We start from the raw sequence: 17,991 nt of genomic DNA on the forward strand, positions 1-17,991 counted from the left end.
AGAGACCTAGATCGGGACCTTGTACTAACACCTCTATGATCGAGTAAAGCTTTCGAATATTTCGCAAAAGATGTGGTTTCGAACCAGTCGTGGCCGAGTTTAATAATAAGATGCTCAATTACGGTGGCCGGTAGCAAAACATGTCGGGTTTTTTTGGATTATGAAATAAGTGATTACTGATCGAATATAACAAGGGCATATACGAAGGTTTGGGTACAAACAATACACATGAAATACTCAATGAAGTCCAGTAACAACCAATTTGCAAAATTCCATTAAAGATTTTTTCCATTTCATAAAATTTCGACTATGCCGGATACATCAGTACATCAGAAAAAGCAGAAGAAACCCTACTCTACGACCAGTAATTGGAAAACAAAAGTAAGGCAGCCACACCCTTACTCAACCTAACAAGTCGGAGGATGAGATCTCCGAGTCTATCCACGGGATGCGGTAATGACGGGTGATACCGATTAGATGTCCCCGTGACTTGTACCAGAGGTGGATGACCCGGGGATATCCAATCCCGGTAAATCTTCCTCATCGAGCTCAATCACTAGTGTAGTTTCACCCGAAGGCATTTCCCGACGGGTCCCCATAATATGGCGAGTTCGAACTCGAGATCCAACCCCCGAATGCACAACGGGAAAAATTCCAGCCTCCCTGCGTCTACGTGGCCTCGATGGAGTGAGTGTCCTTCTTCCCCGAACTACGTCCTCAGCAACCGACTTTCCCTTGGAAGCCTTCCTCGTCCGAAGTCCTGGAAACCAAAGGTATTGAGTTAGGATATAATATAGGGAAATGGGGGTCAAAACGATCAGATTAAGAAGTTACCATGGTCTTTGCCTTTCCACCCTTCAGGTGCCATTCTTCTCCAAGAACGGCCTAAGGCTACGAGAAGCCGGAGAAGGCAATCACCCATTCAAAAATAAAGGATTTCAAGCGTGGGCTCGACCGGATCCGGCGAAGGGTTCCATACTTCGAGAAAATTGACAGATGATGGACGGTGAAGTTGAACCATGCGTATCATCACGAACCGGTGAAGCCATCCTCGATCATAATCGTCTTCGGGTTCGATTAGGCTTCTATTTCCCCGGAAAGCAGGAACAGAATTCCCCCTCGGATCACCCGAGGTATATATAAATGAAGCAAATGATCGAGGGTAAAAGCGACTCCGGCCGCATTGGAAAACTTCTCAATGCAGAACAATTACCCCTCGGATCACCCGAGGTATGTATAAATGAAGCAAATGATTGAGGGTAAAAGCAACTCCGGCCGCATTGTCGACGTCTGCGCCTAGATGGCAATCTTCCTTGACCGTAGCAATGGTGCTATCGCCGATACAAGATTCGAAATCTTCCATCGGGTCAAGATGACGAAGGACTTTACAGTCGTTCGTATAAATAAAACCCGACGGAACAATACCAGCAGCGATAGATTCTAGCTCCCTATCAGAGCCAGCGGCTCCAGTTGATGGCATGAACGAATGCTGATCTTCACCCTGAGTCAATAACGGTACGTAAGCCATGATCGTGGAAGGTCCTCCTTAATAAAAAGTATTCACACCCTGGAATAAGAAGATTGAAGATCCGAAGAGTATTATGGGCTCAATGCAGGAATATTGGTAGGTTTTGAGGTGGAACAAAGTAAGATTTGAAGAAGTGCAGATGCATGAAAAATAAAGAAGACATGGGCTTTATATAGAAAGAGATTCAAGAGATCTTGTAGTGTATCAAGGATTTTGATACAAGGAGGATTCCCCAAAAAGATTTGGCGGCTGGGTAATAATGACCTAGCATCGGGCAGAGTGAGATTTGACTTAAAGGTCCCGTCCTAGGAAATTAGAGGCGGCTGCTCAGCTTATTTGGGTCCATTCCCCGCAGTCAGTAATTGTACCTTAAGAAATGGGGGGACTATCTGTATACGGGTAAAACCAAGGATACAGGCACGCTCGATTTCCCGTTGTTATAGTTATGCTCGGTCACGGTACGACCGTCTCACCGGGAACGAGGCTTCGAGTTCGGGCCGGGAATGAGGCGACAAAGGAAGGGCGATTGACTGCCATCAGCGGGAGACCGAAATATCCGTCCTCAACCGGATATTTCGGCGTCGATCTCGCAAAAATGTACCGTCACGTATTTACTTGCTTTATTTAGAATTGTATTAGGGTTGAATCTCTCTACTATATAAAGAGGAGGTTATCATTCATGAAGGGGGTTGGCAATAGCAAGGAGAGAAATAGTTTACATCAACAATCATAAGAATCTTATTAAATCCATTCCCATCTGTTCTTAAGTTCATTTTTATTATACCTCGTGTAAGTTCGTAACAAAAGGTATCGACCTCGGTTTCTATACTCGAGGCCAGGCGCACTTAACAGTTGGTCAGATCTGCTTCTCTGTTCATTTATTGACATTCTCGCTATTTAATATTGAATTGAATTTAGCCACATATCTTTGGCATCACGTATAAATTTAATTGTTCTCCGTTTTAAGGTTAAACAAGACTAATTTGCATTCATGTCCTAACACAACTCTATTTTTCAGATACTATTTTCAACTTGAAAATGAATACTACTTAGATTTTTATGTCCAAACGCCTACTAAGGGCTTGTTTGGTTCAGAAATAACTTATGTTGGGGTTGTAATGCAAAGATTAGTTATGTAGACATTAATAATATAGAGATTATTTTTTGAAGTTTGGTTCATTAAATTTAAAACTACTACAAGATATAACTAAAACTTGTGTTTGACTAAAAACTGTACATTTAATTAGTTTATAATTATACCATTGAACTTTTGTATGACTTCACTATCTCGTTTAAACTAACTAAAATGTCAACGTCACAGTCTAGATATCGCTTACGAAAATAAGGGATGGAGCTACATAATTGGTCAACATGTAGCCATAGATGATTGAGACGATCCAATTTGCTTAAGTTGCGATGGCACCTAATTCAAACCCGTTAGCAAACCCAATATCGCACAACACTCCTTATGTGGTTAAATAAGTCTATAAGTAGGTAAATATCTTAACAATATAAGGAGCCGTTTGGCCACCAGAAATATTCACTTTTTTTCCGAAAAATATTATCACATTATTTGAAAAATCAACGTTTCGCCATCGTTTTCACTTTTTTTCCATCTCAATTTTTATTTTTATTTTCGAATTGTGCCCTAATTTTTTTTATTTTTTTAAAAAGCAGCCTGTGGATGTGATGATCAAACTTATAATACAAGAGGTGTACTTTAGAGGCAATATGAGACCCAAAGTACCCAGATGGTTGATTTTAATTTCTATCCTACTTAAGTAGTAGTAGTTTGCCTTGTTAGTTAGCATGTACTTGGTTTGTAATTCAACATCCATTTTGGTAATAAAAACTTTATTTATAAAAAAAAATTGGTTTTCATAAAAACGACCCCAATTCAATTTGATCAAGTGTGGCCCAAAAAGATAACTATAGTTTTCTGAATTATGTCGCTCACCGGCAAAAGCTGGTGCAATATATTTACACTATCAGTATAAATAATTTTTCGCTATCAATTTATTTTTATTTATTATAGTGGTTACGTATCTTATTTCAAAATTTCAAATCTCAAATTTTAAGGGGCTTACTTGTAGATATCATTTAAACTTTGGATAATCTGATAATATATAAAAAATTAAACTAACAATGTACAAAATTGATACTCTAATGATCCAAAACATTAATACTTATCCTATATACGTGGCTTGAATCCACTACTCCATTAAACATTGATGGAGCTAAATAAATGTCGTTTTAATAAATTGAATTAACCCAAAATATTAAACGTTTCACCAAAAAATAAAAATAAAAATAAAGGTTGAACTCACCATGTTCATATTAATGGATTGTTAATGAAGTGATATACATGTTTGAGAGCGATAAAGACTAGTTTGAGCATTTACTTTTATAAATAACCCTATTAAATATTTAATTATATATGGAGTTAGACATTTAAAAAATGATTTGAACAAATACTCTTCTAAGTAAACATGTAACGACCCGTTAAGTAGTTTTGAGCATTAGGACTCTTTTTTCTTAAATGACCCTTCCCGTAGCTTTAAAATGGTGTTTGTGACCTGCAATGATGAATGGCATGGTTCACGAGGCAATCGGGTGAGTATCTGGAAGAAAGCCTAAAATTTAGAAGTCCTTATGTTGAAATAAGGAAAGGGTTGCAACTGGTTTCGTATTAAACCCAAAATATGTGTTCCTCTTCCAATGTGGAACAAAGTTCCTTTGAAGAATTAATCTTTTCAAATATTCCACTTGATAAAAATCATATTACTTGAATAAAAATAAGAAAATAATGAGGAAGCGAAAATACAGAGATTAAAGACAAAATCTAAAGATATGCGAAATTTGAGAATAAAATCTCCAAATTTCAAGATTAAGTGATAAGAATCCCAATTGATCTTAGTATTCAAATTTAGCGGATTAAAATTAATTATGATATTAATAGAGTCTAGACCCCTATTTCGAAGAAATTAGAGACAAATATTATTATTATTGAGGGTGGGCTGGGTATTTTCAAAACAACGGGCAAAAACCTCTCCCTTCTTGCTAGTTTAATTTGGAGGTTTAAAAATAATAGTAACCATTTGTGGGTTAAGGTTCTTTCCAAGAAATACCTCCATTTGAGAAACCACAGTCTTCTAACTCACAAACCGTCCGATTCTTATATTTGGAAAAGTATCTCGCGTACCACCCCTTTTTTTAATAATGGAATATCATGGAATGTGGGTCTTGGCAATAATATTAATCTCTGGACGGACAATTGGATAGAATCCTCCAGCTCTTTGCGATAGGTTATTCATGGCCCCCTAAATTCTTCCCATCTAAACCTCTATGTGGCCAACATTCGCTACAATAACGAATGGGATTTGTCATGCTTATCTTTCGAACTTCCTCAATCTATCCTCAACTCCATTAAATACATACACTCAAAGTTATAACCCGAAGTTTGATTCATTCTTCTGGAACCGTTCCTCCAACGGATCATTCAACACCAAGAGTGCTTATGCTATGTACCTTTCTTCTCTGGACCACCATCAAAATAGCCTTACATCCGATTTCTATTGGGTATGGAAAATTCAGTCCTCAAATAGAATAAATTTTTTTATGTGGCTCCTTCTAAATAACAAGCTACCCACTGCTTCTTCTTTATTCTTAAGACATATTATCCCGTCAAAAAATTGTGCTTCATGCCCAAATATTGAAGAAGATACTTGCCATATCTTTTCCACCTGCCCAAATGCAACCTCTATTTGGAACCACTTCAACATCGCCACCCCTAACCATGACTTTCTCAATAAGTTATTTCAGCTTTGCACTTCTAAAGGCTTGAGTATGGTACATGGTGGCACTACAGTGCCAACAGCCATACTAACTCCATTTTTTCTTTGGAATATTTGGAAGAAAAGAAACCACATACTCTTCAGGAACCATCCCGACACTAGAACATCCTCTATCGTCCTTGATATAACCTTCCACTCGTTAGAATTCCTGCATCTCGCTTCTTGGAAACCTAAAATTCCTCCTAGGATTAAGATCCCTGTCTCATGGAAGCTCCCCCCCGAAGGTTTCTTTAAACTAAATATTGATGGATCATTTGATTCAACCTCCGGAATTGGAGGCACAGGAGGAGTCTTCCGAGATCACTTAGGCTCGTGGATTTCTGGCTATACATGCAACATTATGGTTGGATCTGCTCTTCATGCGGAACTACTGGCACTATTACACGGGTTGTCCTTAGCCCGCTCAAAAAATCTATTACCTTTATTGGTCGAGACGGATTCGAAGGTATTATTAAACTCTATAAATGGTACTACTTTATTACACTCACACATTTTTTCTGACTGTAGGTCCCTACTGCTACTACTGGGATACCCGACGCTGATCCACATCCCGAGGGAAGCTATATAGTTCTTGATCATGTGAACATAGAAGGAAATGTAGGAGACCTACTATGGAAAGAAACAACCCTTATGTTTTTGAAGCATCTCCTTCTTTTGTAACTACTACTCTTGATAGAGATGCTAGTGGAACTGTTTCATATAGATCAGTTCCTTATTGTACGTCAATGGACGAACTTATAGTTTCTGCTTGTATGTCTTTGGACAATCCTTAAATATAAATAAAATCCTTCCGTTTAAGCAAAAAAAAAAAAAAACAGTCATGATCCGGGGTTAACGAACTCAGATTCGAGTTTGAAGGTTCTGTTAGGTCTGAAACATGACTTATGACTTAGTTTGATGGGTTGCACGAATCCCAAGGGGCTCAGGAGAGATCCAAACACTTGAGTTGCATTCTAGTAGAAATGGAAGTTAAGAGTTGACCATGGTCAAAGAGTTGACTAAATGAGCTTCGATTCATGATCTGAAAGTTCCAGCAGGTTTATATGATGATTTGGAATTGTCTGCAAGTTTTGTTGAAATTTCGATGAGTTTCGGATGAATTTTGGTAGAGTCTTACTCGTATTTGATGTTTTGACCTCGTTTCTTTAAGCATAAATGGTACCACATTAAGAAAATCAACTCTAATTGTGTTTTGATTGAATCATCAGAACCATATCATGATTTTGGAACCATAGCAACAAGAATAATCGAATTCCAAGGTCGTATGAGAGAGTTATGGCCATTTTATTCGAGATGTTGATAGTGCTGGTGCAACCACAATTGCGGAGGTGGGTCCACAAATGCAGTGAGTGCGCAAATGCGGTAAAAAAGTGTCGCAACAGCGGCAACCACAGGCCATTAAAAATCTGACTTCGCCCACATTCTTCAAAATCAAACTTTGGGAGTTCTAGAGCTCGAATTTGGGCGATTTTCGTGGCGTTCTTCGCATCTTGAAGAGAGGGTAAGTTTCTAACCCTTTTTTTGTATTTCCCATGAATCCCATTATTTATTTAGCATTTTATTGAGCCCTAAACTTAAAAGTATGTAAATCCTTGATTTGCAGGTCAATTCATGGATGAAATTGGTTGTTTTTCTGGATTTAGAAACTATGGCTTATGTGTAATTCAACTTTGCAATAAATTTTCTATTTCGACCTCTAGGGATCGCGGTTGACTCTTTGATCAGAGTATTTATATATCGATATGGGTATCTACAGACTCGTATACTCTTGTAGATTATGTACATGATAGATTAATAGCATTCGGAGGTACTCGGGAAAGGAAAAGCGATTTCGTGATTCGTTTTCTCTGCTTTCGAGGTAAGTTAAGACTTTTCTAGAATTTGTTTGAGGGACATTTTCGATAATTAACTAACAATAAAGGTTAAGGACGAAAGAGGGGGTCTCGTATCTATGGTGTGACGGGCACTGATATGGTTATCGGTGCCATGTTATGGGTAATTTGTTGAGATGCACTAGTGAAGGTGGTAAATTAAGAATGCCAAAGCATGCGGCCATTAGCTTGATAGATAATTATTTTGATTTGATTGTTTATACATCACTACATGAAATTCCGTATACTTGCGATAACCGAGTTGTTTTATGTAATTCTGAATAGTACATGGTTAAAGTTGACTTTCACTTGACATTTATACTTTGAGTAGTCATCCATATTCATTCATGGTGATGGTTCACAAGGTTATGCCTCGATGTGATCTTCATAGATCAGATTCAGGCTGGAGTGATGTTATTTTAGTCGAAAGAGGCTGGTTTTTAAGGGAAAATGGTTGCGGCAGATTATGCATGCAGGGGGGAAATGGTTCCGGAGGATTGTGTGCTCGAGGGGAGATGGTTCTGTAATAACCCAATTTTAAATAAGGGTTATTTAGTACTATAGCCAAGAAAGAATAAATAGAAAAGAAAAATGAAATTAAAAGGAGTGCGCCAAGCCCAAGTCTCTTATTTTGATTCACGTTTTAATAGGGGGATCTAGAAAGTAGGGTAATTGATTCCTTAAATTTTTGAAAGAAAAGAAACAGTTTCATAGAGAAATTTTGGGGAGTTCACAGACGGTGGTAGAAAGCTACGTAATAGAGATTTCATTGTCAGCTAACCTTGGCTCTTTAGTATTTTATACCCTTTTAATTGTGACTTTCTCTAAATAGCATAATGATAGAGAAGTCCATCACATTTTAGAATAGGTGCATATATTTATATATATGGCTATATGTTTGAAAGAAGAAAGACAAGATTTTGTAAACTTATACACAACACTTTTTCTATGATGCCTTGGTAAAAGAAGTGTAAACCTTTTGATGTGATGATTTGGTAAAAAAAGTGCAATTAATGATGGCAATGATGAACAATTAATCTGCAATGATTAAACTAGCATCTTAGAGAATTTTAAAGTTTAAGCCACTGTTTGTTGGCTGTGCGAAATCACTGATTCGATCTACTGCTTTGCTGCGAATTCAGAATTTGTCTTAAACTAATTGTACACAGTTGATCATCATTTTTTTTTTTGCGGAATACAAATGTTAATATGTTGGACACAAATTTGCTAATTAAGTTCAGATAGTGATGTTGAGATATTTTATTTTAATTCATGGTTTAATTTGTGAGATATTAAGGTCTAGCTCTAAGCTTGACAGGTAGGATATTGAGATTTGACCCTGACTAGCATAATTGACATTGTGAGTCAATATGTTTGTATAGATTGAGGCCATTGGAGGCCGTTTGGCTAGTGTTCTAGACATTGCAAGGTTGGGGAACTTATCGTTAACGAGGTAAGTGAGACTTTAAGCTTTGAGTGCTAGCTTTTCAAACCCGTTTTAAAAATATGTTTTGTCTACTAGTCCATGTGTTGGGACGAGCGTGTGCTTGACAGAATCGGTGGTCCTTAAGGCCAGCCGCATATATTTTATTTTCAAATACTCTAAAACTCTCTTTATGAATTATTTCGTGATGTGATACGACTGTGAGCCATGAGATTGGGGCATTATGTATGCTTCCCTGAGCATTGCGTATTCTACTTGATTTCACTGGGGCGTGTATGCTTCCTGAGCATTGTGTATGCTTCTTGATATATTTGGCACATTATGTATGCCACCGTGGAATCGTGATGTTGATTAATTTTTTTAACTGTCCTTTATGATAAATCCTTGGTGCAAATTGTCTTTGAGATATATACTATTCTTGATAAACACTTGTTTGGATCTTATTGGATATCATATTCGGATATAATTCCTGTGTATAATACTTCTGTGCTCGTTGTGTGTTTGTATTTTCTAACACTTGTTCCAGGGGCATTTAAAGTGACGGGTCAAGGATCTTACTAGGTTATATTTATGTATAACTCACTCTTTACATGCATGTCCATGCAGATACCGTTGCTGAGGCGGCTTGTGGCTGAAGATTTCGTGAGTGGATTCTGTTACTGAGGTGAGCCACCACATTATTCGTGGAAGCAACCATATCAGCTTTATCTAGTTTATTTCAAGTTATTTCCTTTATTTTGGGTTGTAACGACCCGTTTTGTCGTTACCCTGATTATCCCCTTTTTTCCCCTCATTGACCCGTTCCTGAGTCTCGTTAGAACTATTTGGACTCGAGAAGATAATTGTCATGGCTTCCTAGGCGTCGTTTTGAGTCTTGGAACACTCTTTAGGATTGTGACTTTAAGCGAAAACCGTTTGACCTAGAGTTGACTTGGTCAACGAAACCTCTGTTGGGAAATCCAAAGCCAAGGGTGAGTTTGTAGCGCGTTTTTATGTATATCTACATATTTTATTTGTGTGTTTTGGGTCTCGCATGATAATCGAGTTTCGAAATTGATTTTACGAAAGTTAGGAATCTGTTTCTAGTGTTTAGGGTGCCGCTGGGGCGACATTGCGAAGGGTTAAGGCTAGACCGCCATAGCGGTCTGGGCATCGCTGGTGCGGTACCGCTCGGGAGTCACGATGGCTGCTGTAGCGGCATAACTGCATCAGAATACCCCTTTTATTTCATAAACCCTTAAACATTCCTCATCTATTCCAAGTTTGTTTTAAGGCATAAAAGAGGCGACTTTGAAGGTAGAAAGGTGAATTCCACCCAAAGGTAAAGTTCTTAACCTCATATTTACTTAGTTTCACCTTCTAATTGTCAATATGACCATAGAACCCATAGAATCAAAGAGGGTTTACGGGGTTTTTCTAGAAAAGGTTCTCAAAACGAATTGGCTTCCTAGATTGTGAATAAATGATGTTAACGTTGCTATTTATGCTGGTTAATGACATATCTAGGCTTGTTAACCAATAATCTTCCACGCTAGAGTTGAATTTCATGAATTAAAGTTAGGGTTCTTAGACCAAAATTTGGGGGTTTCCGTTGTTGACACCTAATTTTTGACCTCCCGGAATTTATTTTAATCATTCAGAGTCCCTGGATTCCAAGCAGAGCAAAATACCTACCTTTTTGAAATAAAATGATTTTTTATAAATATTCAAATATTATTTCACCATTTAGAATTTTAAGATGATTTCTATAAATATTATCGATCATTTATAAATTAATTGTTACATTTTACAAGTTCATTACAATTACTTACTTGATTGATTTTAATGGCTAAAAGATAAAATTACAGGTAAATCCAAGGAATTTGATTGATTAATAAATTAATCATTTTACTTGTCATCTAATTATTTTTTGCATAAATAATTTATTTGTAATCATAAGGTTATTTTGAGGATAATTGATTTTAAAGTGGCTATAATTGAAGTTGTCACGACCCAACCCCGTGGGCCGTGACTGGTGCCCTACCTAGGCACCCAAACAGACGAACGTACGAACCAAATCATCAAAATAAGGCATACTCAGATTTAACAGACATAACTCGTACTGATAATCGGAAGCAGATATCATACAAACGCGATCCTAAGCGGTCACCCGTGACAGACATCATATCGGAATCAAAGTTGGCGGAATGTACATCGCCCAGACACACTCATGCAAACATGTGGGCCATATCGGCCAAAGTAGCCTACGGGGCCGCTTAAGGACGCAAATCAGAATCATATACATACAAACCGGAGTCACATACAAACAGACTGGACCCACGACCCACAAATATGACTACAGGCCTCTACAAACAGAACAAAACATATGAACATATGACGGGACAGGGCCCCGCCGTACCCGAGCAGTAGTAAATGTACAGAATATACAATTTAAAAGGTATATACCAAAAAGTATAAGCTCCGGATCAAAGCCGAGCACTTCGTACTGACGTAACGAGGTCCTAAATCGGTGGCGTACCACGCGGTGCGTCCGTACTGCGGGCATGTAGCTGGCCCCCGAGGAACAGGGGGTCAGTACGAAAGAAGTACTGAGTATGTAAAGCAGGAGGTACAATAACTCAAATCATAAATGGATCTAGGAGATACAGAAACAAATACAGACGTAACCGATCAAACCCGTACGAAATACAAATGTACAGAATGCAAACAAAAAAAGTCATGCATAAAGCTCAGAATACGTGGTCACCCCCGATGCTGGTGCCACAACACATCATACTCCAGAAGCTTTCAAATCTCCGTACGTCTCCGAACACATCATAACATCACACACATCATATCATCAGAATATATCAGAAGCCATATCACATCATAACACCATGGACGTAAATCGCCCTATGGCGAGTCTCGGAAACCGTAACACATCATACCGCCGAATATGTCATAATGCGCACGATCACAAAACCGGCCGGTACCACGGGCGAACGAAACCATAATAATGGCACAGCGGAGTAGTGCGAAACCATATGCATATCCAAAGTAAATTTCCGGACTCAACACATAATTCCATATATAGATATACGATATACAAGAGTCCTCGAAGGCTCCAAACGAATATTGAGTACATCGGAATTAGTATACAAAAGTTACGGACTTTTAACTTATCAATTTTCTCAAAAATACATCGTAGATCGTTTTCGAAAATTTTAGCATCGTTCATAATGTAACGAACTTTCAAATATCGATAACGAACTTTCAAATATCATTATCGGACATTTCAAACGGACCTCAACGTCATAAGCGAACACTTCTTTTCATATCGAACTAAAAAGCAGGCAAACGAATCAAATAGGAGAAGTCTCGGGACTTGCGGGCCCACCTCGGGTCGAGTCGGGCGGCGAACATAATTTACTGGACATTAGGCTCGTAAAGTCATCTAAGAAAGGTTCGAAGTGATTCGGAGTCATTCACAAAAGATACAAAGGTTTACGTACTCTTATGTCCAAAGGTGAGCATTATGAATCAATTACGCTGAATGAATAGTAACCAAAATCAAAATCGGATTTCTAGGAGCAGAATCATTCCCGAGGTTCCGTTTTCGGCCTAGTAGGTCTAAGACATGCCATATGAAGAATAGGTAAGCTTTACATACCTTACGCGCGTCTCACGCTCGCTTAATCTCCACTCCCGTTTCGTCCAAAAACTGCAAATGGTCACATTAACCAATTATTATTCATGCAACTTGAAATTTCTATTCTAGCCAGCACTTGTCTATAAGAATTTGGGCAGCATCTCCCCTACATATATATCATCCCCGAGAATCATCTCGGCTCAAATATCAACAACAACAACCCAACAACATCAATAAACTATCAATAACGCAACAAAACACATTAATCTACTAGACATAATACAATAACTTTCATTTCGACTTCATACTTTCAAATCTATACCAACTCAAACCACTAATCCTTTATTCATGTGATAAGCATCATTACAACACAATTAACATGTCAAACAAAACAATTCATGCCTATCTCAACTCATCCATACTTACGGCTACATCCACTCTTCTTCCATTCCAACAAAACCATTAGTCTTCTATCTATTTTACAATATCATAACAACATACTTAACATACTAACAAACTTAATTCACTTCCATTTCACTCCTTGCATCCCACGGCCACATACTAGTTTTTCCAACTTTCACTAATTCCTTCAACTTTCACTTCCAACACAATTTCTACCATAACAACAACTAGATTAACGCATGAATTCAAGTCATCATATACTTGCAACACATACGTATACACGGCCAACATGCATATGTTCCTAACACACCAAAATTTTCATGCTTTACACTCATTTCCACACACTACATCATACATACACCCTCCATATCATAACAAAACACAAAATTCTTACCTTTCTCCACTTCAAGACCCACGGCCATGCATGGTCCTACACATGCACATGGCCATGCACACACTATACTTCCATGATTTTCATCCCATTAAAATCATTATAACACATAAATTCATTCCATAACATAAAACATAAGAATCTTACCTTTTCTTGAAATTTCAACCTTCCACAAACGAGGTTCTCCCCTCCAAACCAATTATGCCACGTTGAAGAGAGCGCTTTGAACTTGTTATAAATTCAAAGAGAACAAGATTTTTAAGCCAAGGGTTGAGGCTCCAAAAATTTTTCTTCTTTTTTTTTTTTTTTTTTTCTCTAGGGCAATTACGGTCTTCTTTTTTTTCTTTCACTTTCTTTTGTTTTCTTGAACCTTCCACAAGATAAGGTGGCTTATTTATATCATGGTCTCATAATTATCACATGGGAAATAATTTTTCTCCATGGATTTGGGCCATGGAACATGGCAGTTGGGCCTCTTCCAATTGGGCCTCAATTTTATTCATTTTTCTTGAGTCCAATTGCTTATAGATCATCTTCCACCATTTCCGAAATAAATTTCCAAAATTCCAATTTTGCCCTTTCTCCTCACAAACCAAGGTTATTTCCAAATTTTCCGAATACGCAAAAATGCCGGATATAACAGAAGTACTCAACTAATAAGCCCAATCACCAATCAATTTGAAATCATGTCTCGGATTGAGGCTATTTTTGCAAATTTCCTTGTTAATTTTCTTATGACTTCATTGGGTGGCATAATTGAGATTATTTCTTGCAAATTTGCTATTTTTATTATGTGAAATTATGTCAAAAGCAATTTGCGAAAATTATGTTAAGTTGCCCGAATTTTTATATATATGTATGTATACCTATATATGTTGATATACACATGTATACTTGTATATCAAACCTATATAGATATAAGCATACATATTCAACCCACTTCTTGTTTAAAATTAATTGGGCTAGGCCCAACTCACAAAGAGCAGACCCGGCCCAGCCCGTGGATAACAAAGAGGGGGTATACCCCCTTCTTTCCTCATTTTTCACGACCAAACGAAGCCTTTCTCTTATCTCTCGTTCTCTTTTCCTTTATCAGCTTAACCATAAGCGCCGCAAACCACCTTTTTTACATGTCTCGCCGTTAATGGCAACAATACAGAGGTGCAAACCTCCTTTGACTGTTGCACAACCATTTTTGTGTAACAATTTCCGGAAAATCGCATCAAGGTAAAACCTTTTTACTTCTTATTTTTTTCTTCGAGTCAACGAAGATCTGATATTTTTTGGCATGTGACTATATGTACGAGCTCATTTTTATTGGTTCTGGGTCGTTTGACTTAGATCGATTCGTTTCAAGTCGAAATTTGACCGTCCTTTGTTTCATTTTGTAAATCCTAGTCGTTGATTTCGTTGTTTAAGGTTATTTTTTGGTAAAAATTGTTTGTCCCACACCGATGGTATTTGGGTTTTTGAAAGGGTTTCACCCCTATATAAAGGGGTTCCCATTTTTCATTTGAAGACAGAGATATATAGAAAAAATTGTAAAATCTTACAAAAATCGAATTTGTTTTCGTATTGTAAGTCTTTGAAAATACTTAGGGTTTGTTCTAAATTTGAACCCTTACCATTTTCAGTAAGTTAAAATTTTAAAATATTATTTTAGTTGTTATTGTGTGGCTTGTGTTTTAGGTTGAGTATTTTGAGGTTTGAAGCATCCAAGTCTCATCTCTTCCAGGCTGCACAGCTACAAGGTAATGCTCTTCTTATTTGTTTAATTGCAATGCTGTTTCAGTTAATTATTTGTTAGCTTAATACTTGCTTGCTAATACGATTTGAGTATGTCATTTAGGGGTTTAGTTAAGATTTGATATATATCTTAGATAAATCATGTCTTGTTCTATAAAGTATTAGTTAAGGGTAATAGATTTAGTTAAATAGGCTTAGACAGTTCTCTTATTTATTTGAGTAAGCTGTGTATAATGTCTGAATGAATAAAGGGATATGAGTTTCCTTAATCAGATTTAGTCCATTTGGTTAGTTTAGGTGTGATTAAATTCAAGAACTTCTGTACCACCTAACACAAGAATAAATGGTTAGTTTTAAGTTAAGAATAAGATTGGATCCTAAAGGGATATTGTGTAAAGATGTTGGCACATTTGAACTTGGCTTGTAAATCTGTTAAGCCAGGTGTGGCTTTGAGTGAATTATTTCAGAGAAAGATGAAGTGTGATTGAGTTGTTGCTTATAATTTAGGTCTGTTTGTTGATTGTTTACTTTTATGGATTCACCGATGTTATTCATTTCATTAGGGGAAAACTGATTGTTTTTGGGTGTACCTGAGTAACCTTACAATTTGAACTAGACTCTGTGAATTTTGTTTTCCTTTTCGGAGGAGGAGGTCTTTCCAGTCAGCTGATAAGTTGTTATTATTGCAATATGGATAAAATGAAGTCAGAGTTCTCTGTTTGCCTTGTCTAAATGAAATACTGAAATCCAGAGTTTTTTTTTTTTTAATTTTAAAAAAAGAAATTATCTGCTCATGATTTCTTTTCCTACTTGGTGTTGAGTCTCTAAATGGAATCTTATCTAGGTGTGTGAGTTTGTTGCTTCAATATGTGCAAGTGTGTATGAAAGCTACAATGATTAGTTTGAATTGTTGGATACCACTTTGCAACTGGATGAACTTCATTTCAAAACAACTTTGATAACTTGAGGCTATACGCTTGGTTTTTCTGAAAACAGGATTGATTTTATTTGTTGATCGAACCTAAAAAATCAACTAAGAAGCTTTTTGAGTCAAGGCTGTGGCGTGGCATTGAGTTTGTTTCAAAACCTTTTTTTTAAGCTGAATTTAACATAATCTGTCTCTGTGAACTGTGTTTAAGCTTTATAATAGCAAAGATAGGCCCTTATGTCCTATAAACCTGAAAAGTATTCATCTGCTCTGTTTTAGCATAAGCAATCTTCATATGAATACAGTTGTCTAAACTTCACTTGACTTTAAGCTTGGAAATCTGTCCAATGTGTTTTGACACATAGTGTAATGAAGACCTGGGTGGATTTTAAAAACTAAGAAGACTAAGGCTTTAAATACTAGGGTAGTTTGTTTGATTAATTGTCTGTGCTTGGTGAAGGAGCCTAAAATTGAATTGGTATCCTGTTGAGGCATGACTATGCCAATACTGGAAGTTCTGGGGACTCATCTGTGCCTTCCTATCTTTAAGTTTAAACTTGATGGGACCTTAACTGGACCAAATGCATAGGTGACTGGAGTAGGAAATTGTCTTGAATCACTTATCCTTTTTGTGTATGTCTCATGGGACATTGAATGTTGACTGTTTATTTGCCATTGCTGTAAATGGTTGTAGATGACTATTTGTTGACTGTTTTGCTATTTCTTGCTTATACTTAATTTAAATAAGACAAAGACCTTGATATATGCATATATACCTCTATTTTACACTTAATATACATTGGTAGGGAGACTTAATAAGCCATTAAGGATTAAGCTTGAGTCCTCCCCAGTGTCTGCCATGTCTAGGGTTCATGAAACCCCTTGAATCTTATGCGACATCGGGAATATGGAGGTAAAATCTTTCTTTCATTGGCTACTCTATATCCCTATAAATGTAGAAATAGGTGTATATGGGCAGTATATACAAGTATATCCATATGACTTTGACTTATTCAAAATAACTTGGGTCTATCTTTTAAAGTTTTAATCTATGGCCTCAATGTAATTCAGTTATGTAGCCTATATTCAGCCTGCTTTATTTATACTTTGATGTACTTGTCTAAAACTGGATATAAATTTTGTACTCCTTGTGTTATGTGCGTAAATCACTCTCCTTGCATTGTTGGGCCATTTCATCTACCAAAGCAGGAATTGGGCCGAGGCCCAGTTCCAAGTTCAGATCGAGTCCTATTGCAAGTTGAAAGGGAAGCAAATATTGTGTTGAAGGCCCAGCTATGGGTAAAAATAGCCTAATGGGTCTTTGGTAGCCCATTAGTGAAATCTCTCTCTCCCTTCTATTATTTGATTGTCTGTACAAATGTAAATTAAACCTCATTATTAGTGAAACCCTTGTGTATGTTAGGATTTAGGAAAAACAACTTAGTAATTTAGGCAATGTCGTCAACACAAATCAGCTTTTTTCTTAAAAAACTCAAGAGATTTCAAAAGCTAACCCTTTTTTTTTTGTCACGACTTAAGAGCAGTAACCAAAGGGGTCTTACCTAATTTAAGTGTTTTTAAGTCCTAAAAACGAGTTGGATACTCCTTTCAAAACAAAAATGATCGTATTGCTGAGTATGAAATTGTTACGGGTTTAATATTGGTAATAATGAACCTTTCAAAACACACCCACTGAATTTGATGAATTGAAAAAAAAAATGATTTCTGGGAATTCAGTAAGTTTAAAGAGGAATTATCTTTAGACATTATGAACTTTGGCCAATTGGGACTATTGAACTTGGAAAACTTAGACATCTTTTTCTGGAAATAGATTGGGCCTGGAAGCCTGCAAGACTGTTTGGACTAAATTGCGTTTTTTGGGCCGAGAGTATTTGGACTGGGTAATGACGGTGAAATGAACTTGGATCTAGAATGTGCTTGACCTATGGGCTTCAAATGATTAAAATTGGACTTAATATAATTTGTAACATTTTTTTTATATATATATATATATATATATATATATATATATATATATATATATAGACACCTTTTTCTAGAAATAGATTGGGCCTGGAAGCCCGCAAGACTGTTTGGACTAAATTGCGTTTTCTGGGCCGAGAGTATTTGGACTGGGTAATGACGGTGAAATGAACTTGGATCTAGAATGTGCTTGACCTATGGGCTTCAAATGATTAA

The 17,991-nt window shown here is 37.0% G+C and overlaps 1 long non-coding RNA gene across 1 annotated transcript; it reads left to right on the forward strand.

Moving 5' to 3' along the window:
* The first annotated feature begins 14,172 nt into the window (after positions 1-14,172).
* Positions 14,173-17,257, forward strand: LOC132059651 (uncharacterized). The gene is made up of 2 exons (XR_009415692.1): positions 14,173-14,869; positions 16,599-17,257. It is a non-coding gene; the product is annotated as an uncharacterized LOC132059651 (long non-coding RNA).
* Positions 17,258-17,991: the final 734 nt, after the last annotated feature.

The sequence above is a fragment of the Lycium ferocissimum genome, chromosome 6 (assembly GCF_029784015.1).
Source record: "Lycium ferocissimum isolate CSIRO_LF1 chromosome 6, AGI_CSIRO_Lferr_CH_V1, whole genome shotgun sequence".
Taxonomy (NCBI): domain Eukaryota; kingdom Viridiplantae; phylum Streptophyta; class Magnoliopsida; order Solanales; family Solanaceae; genus Lycium; species Lycium ferocissimum.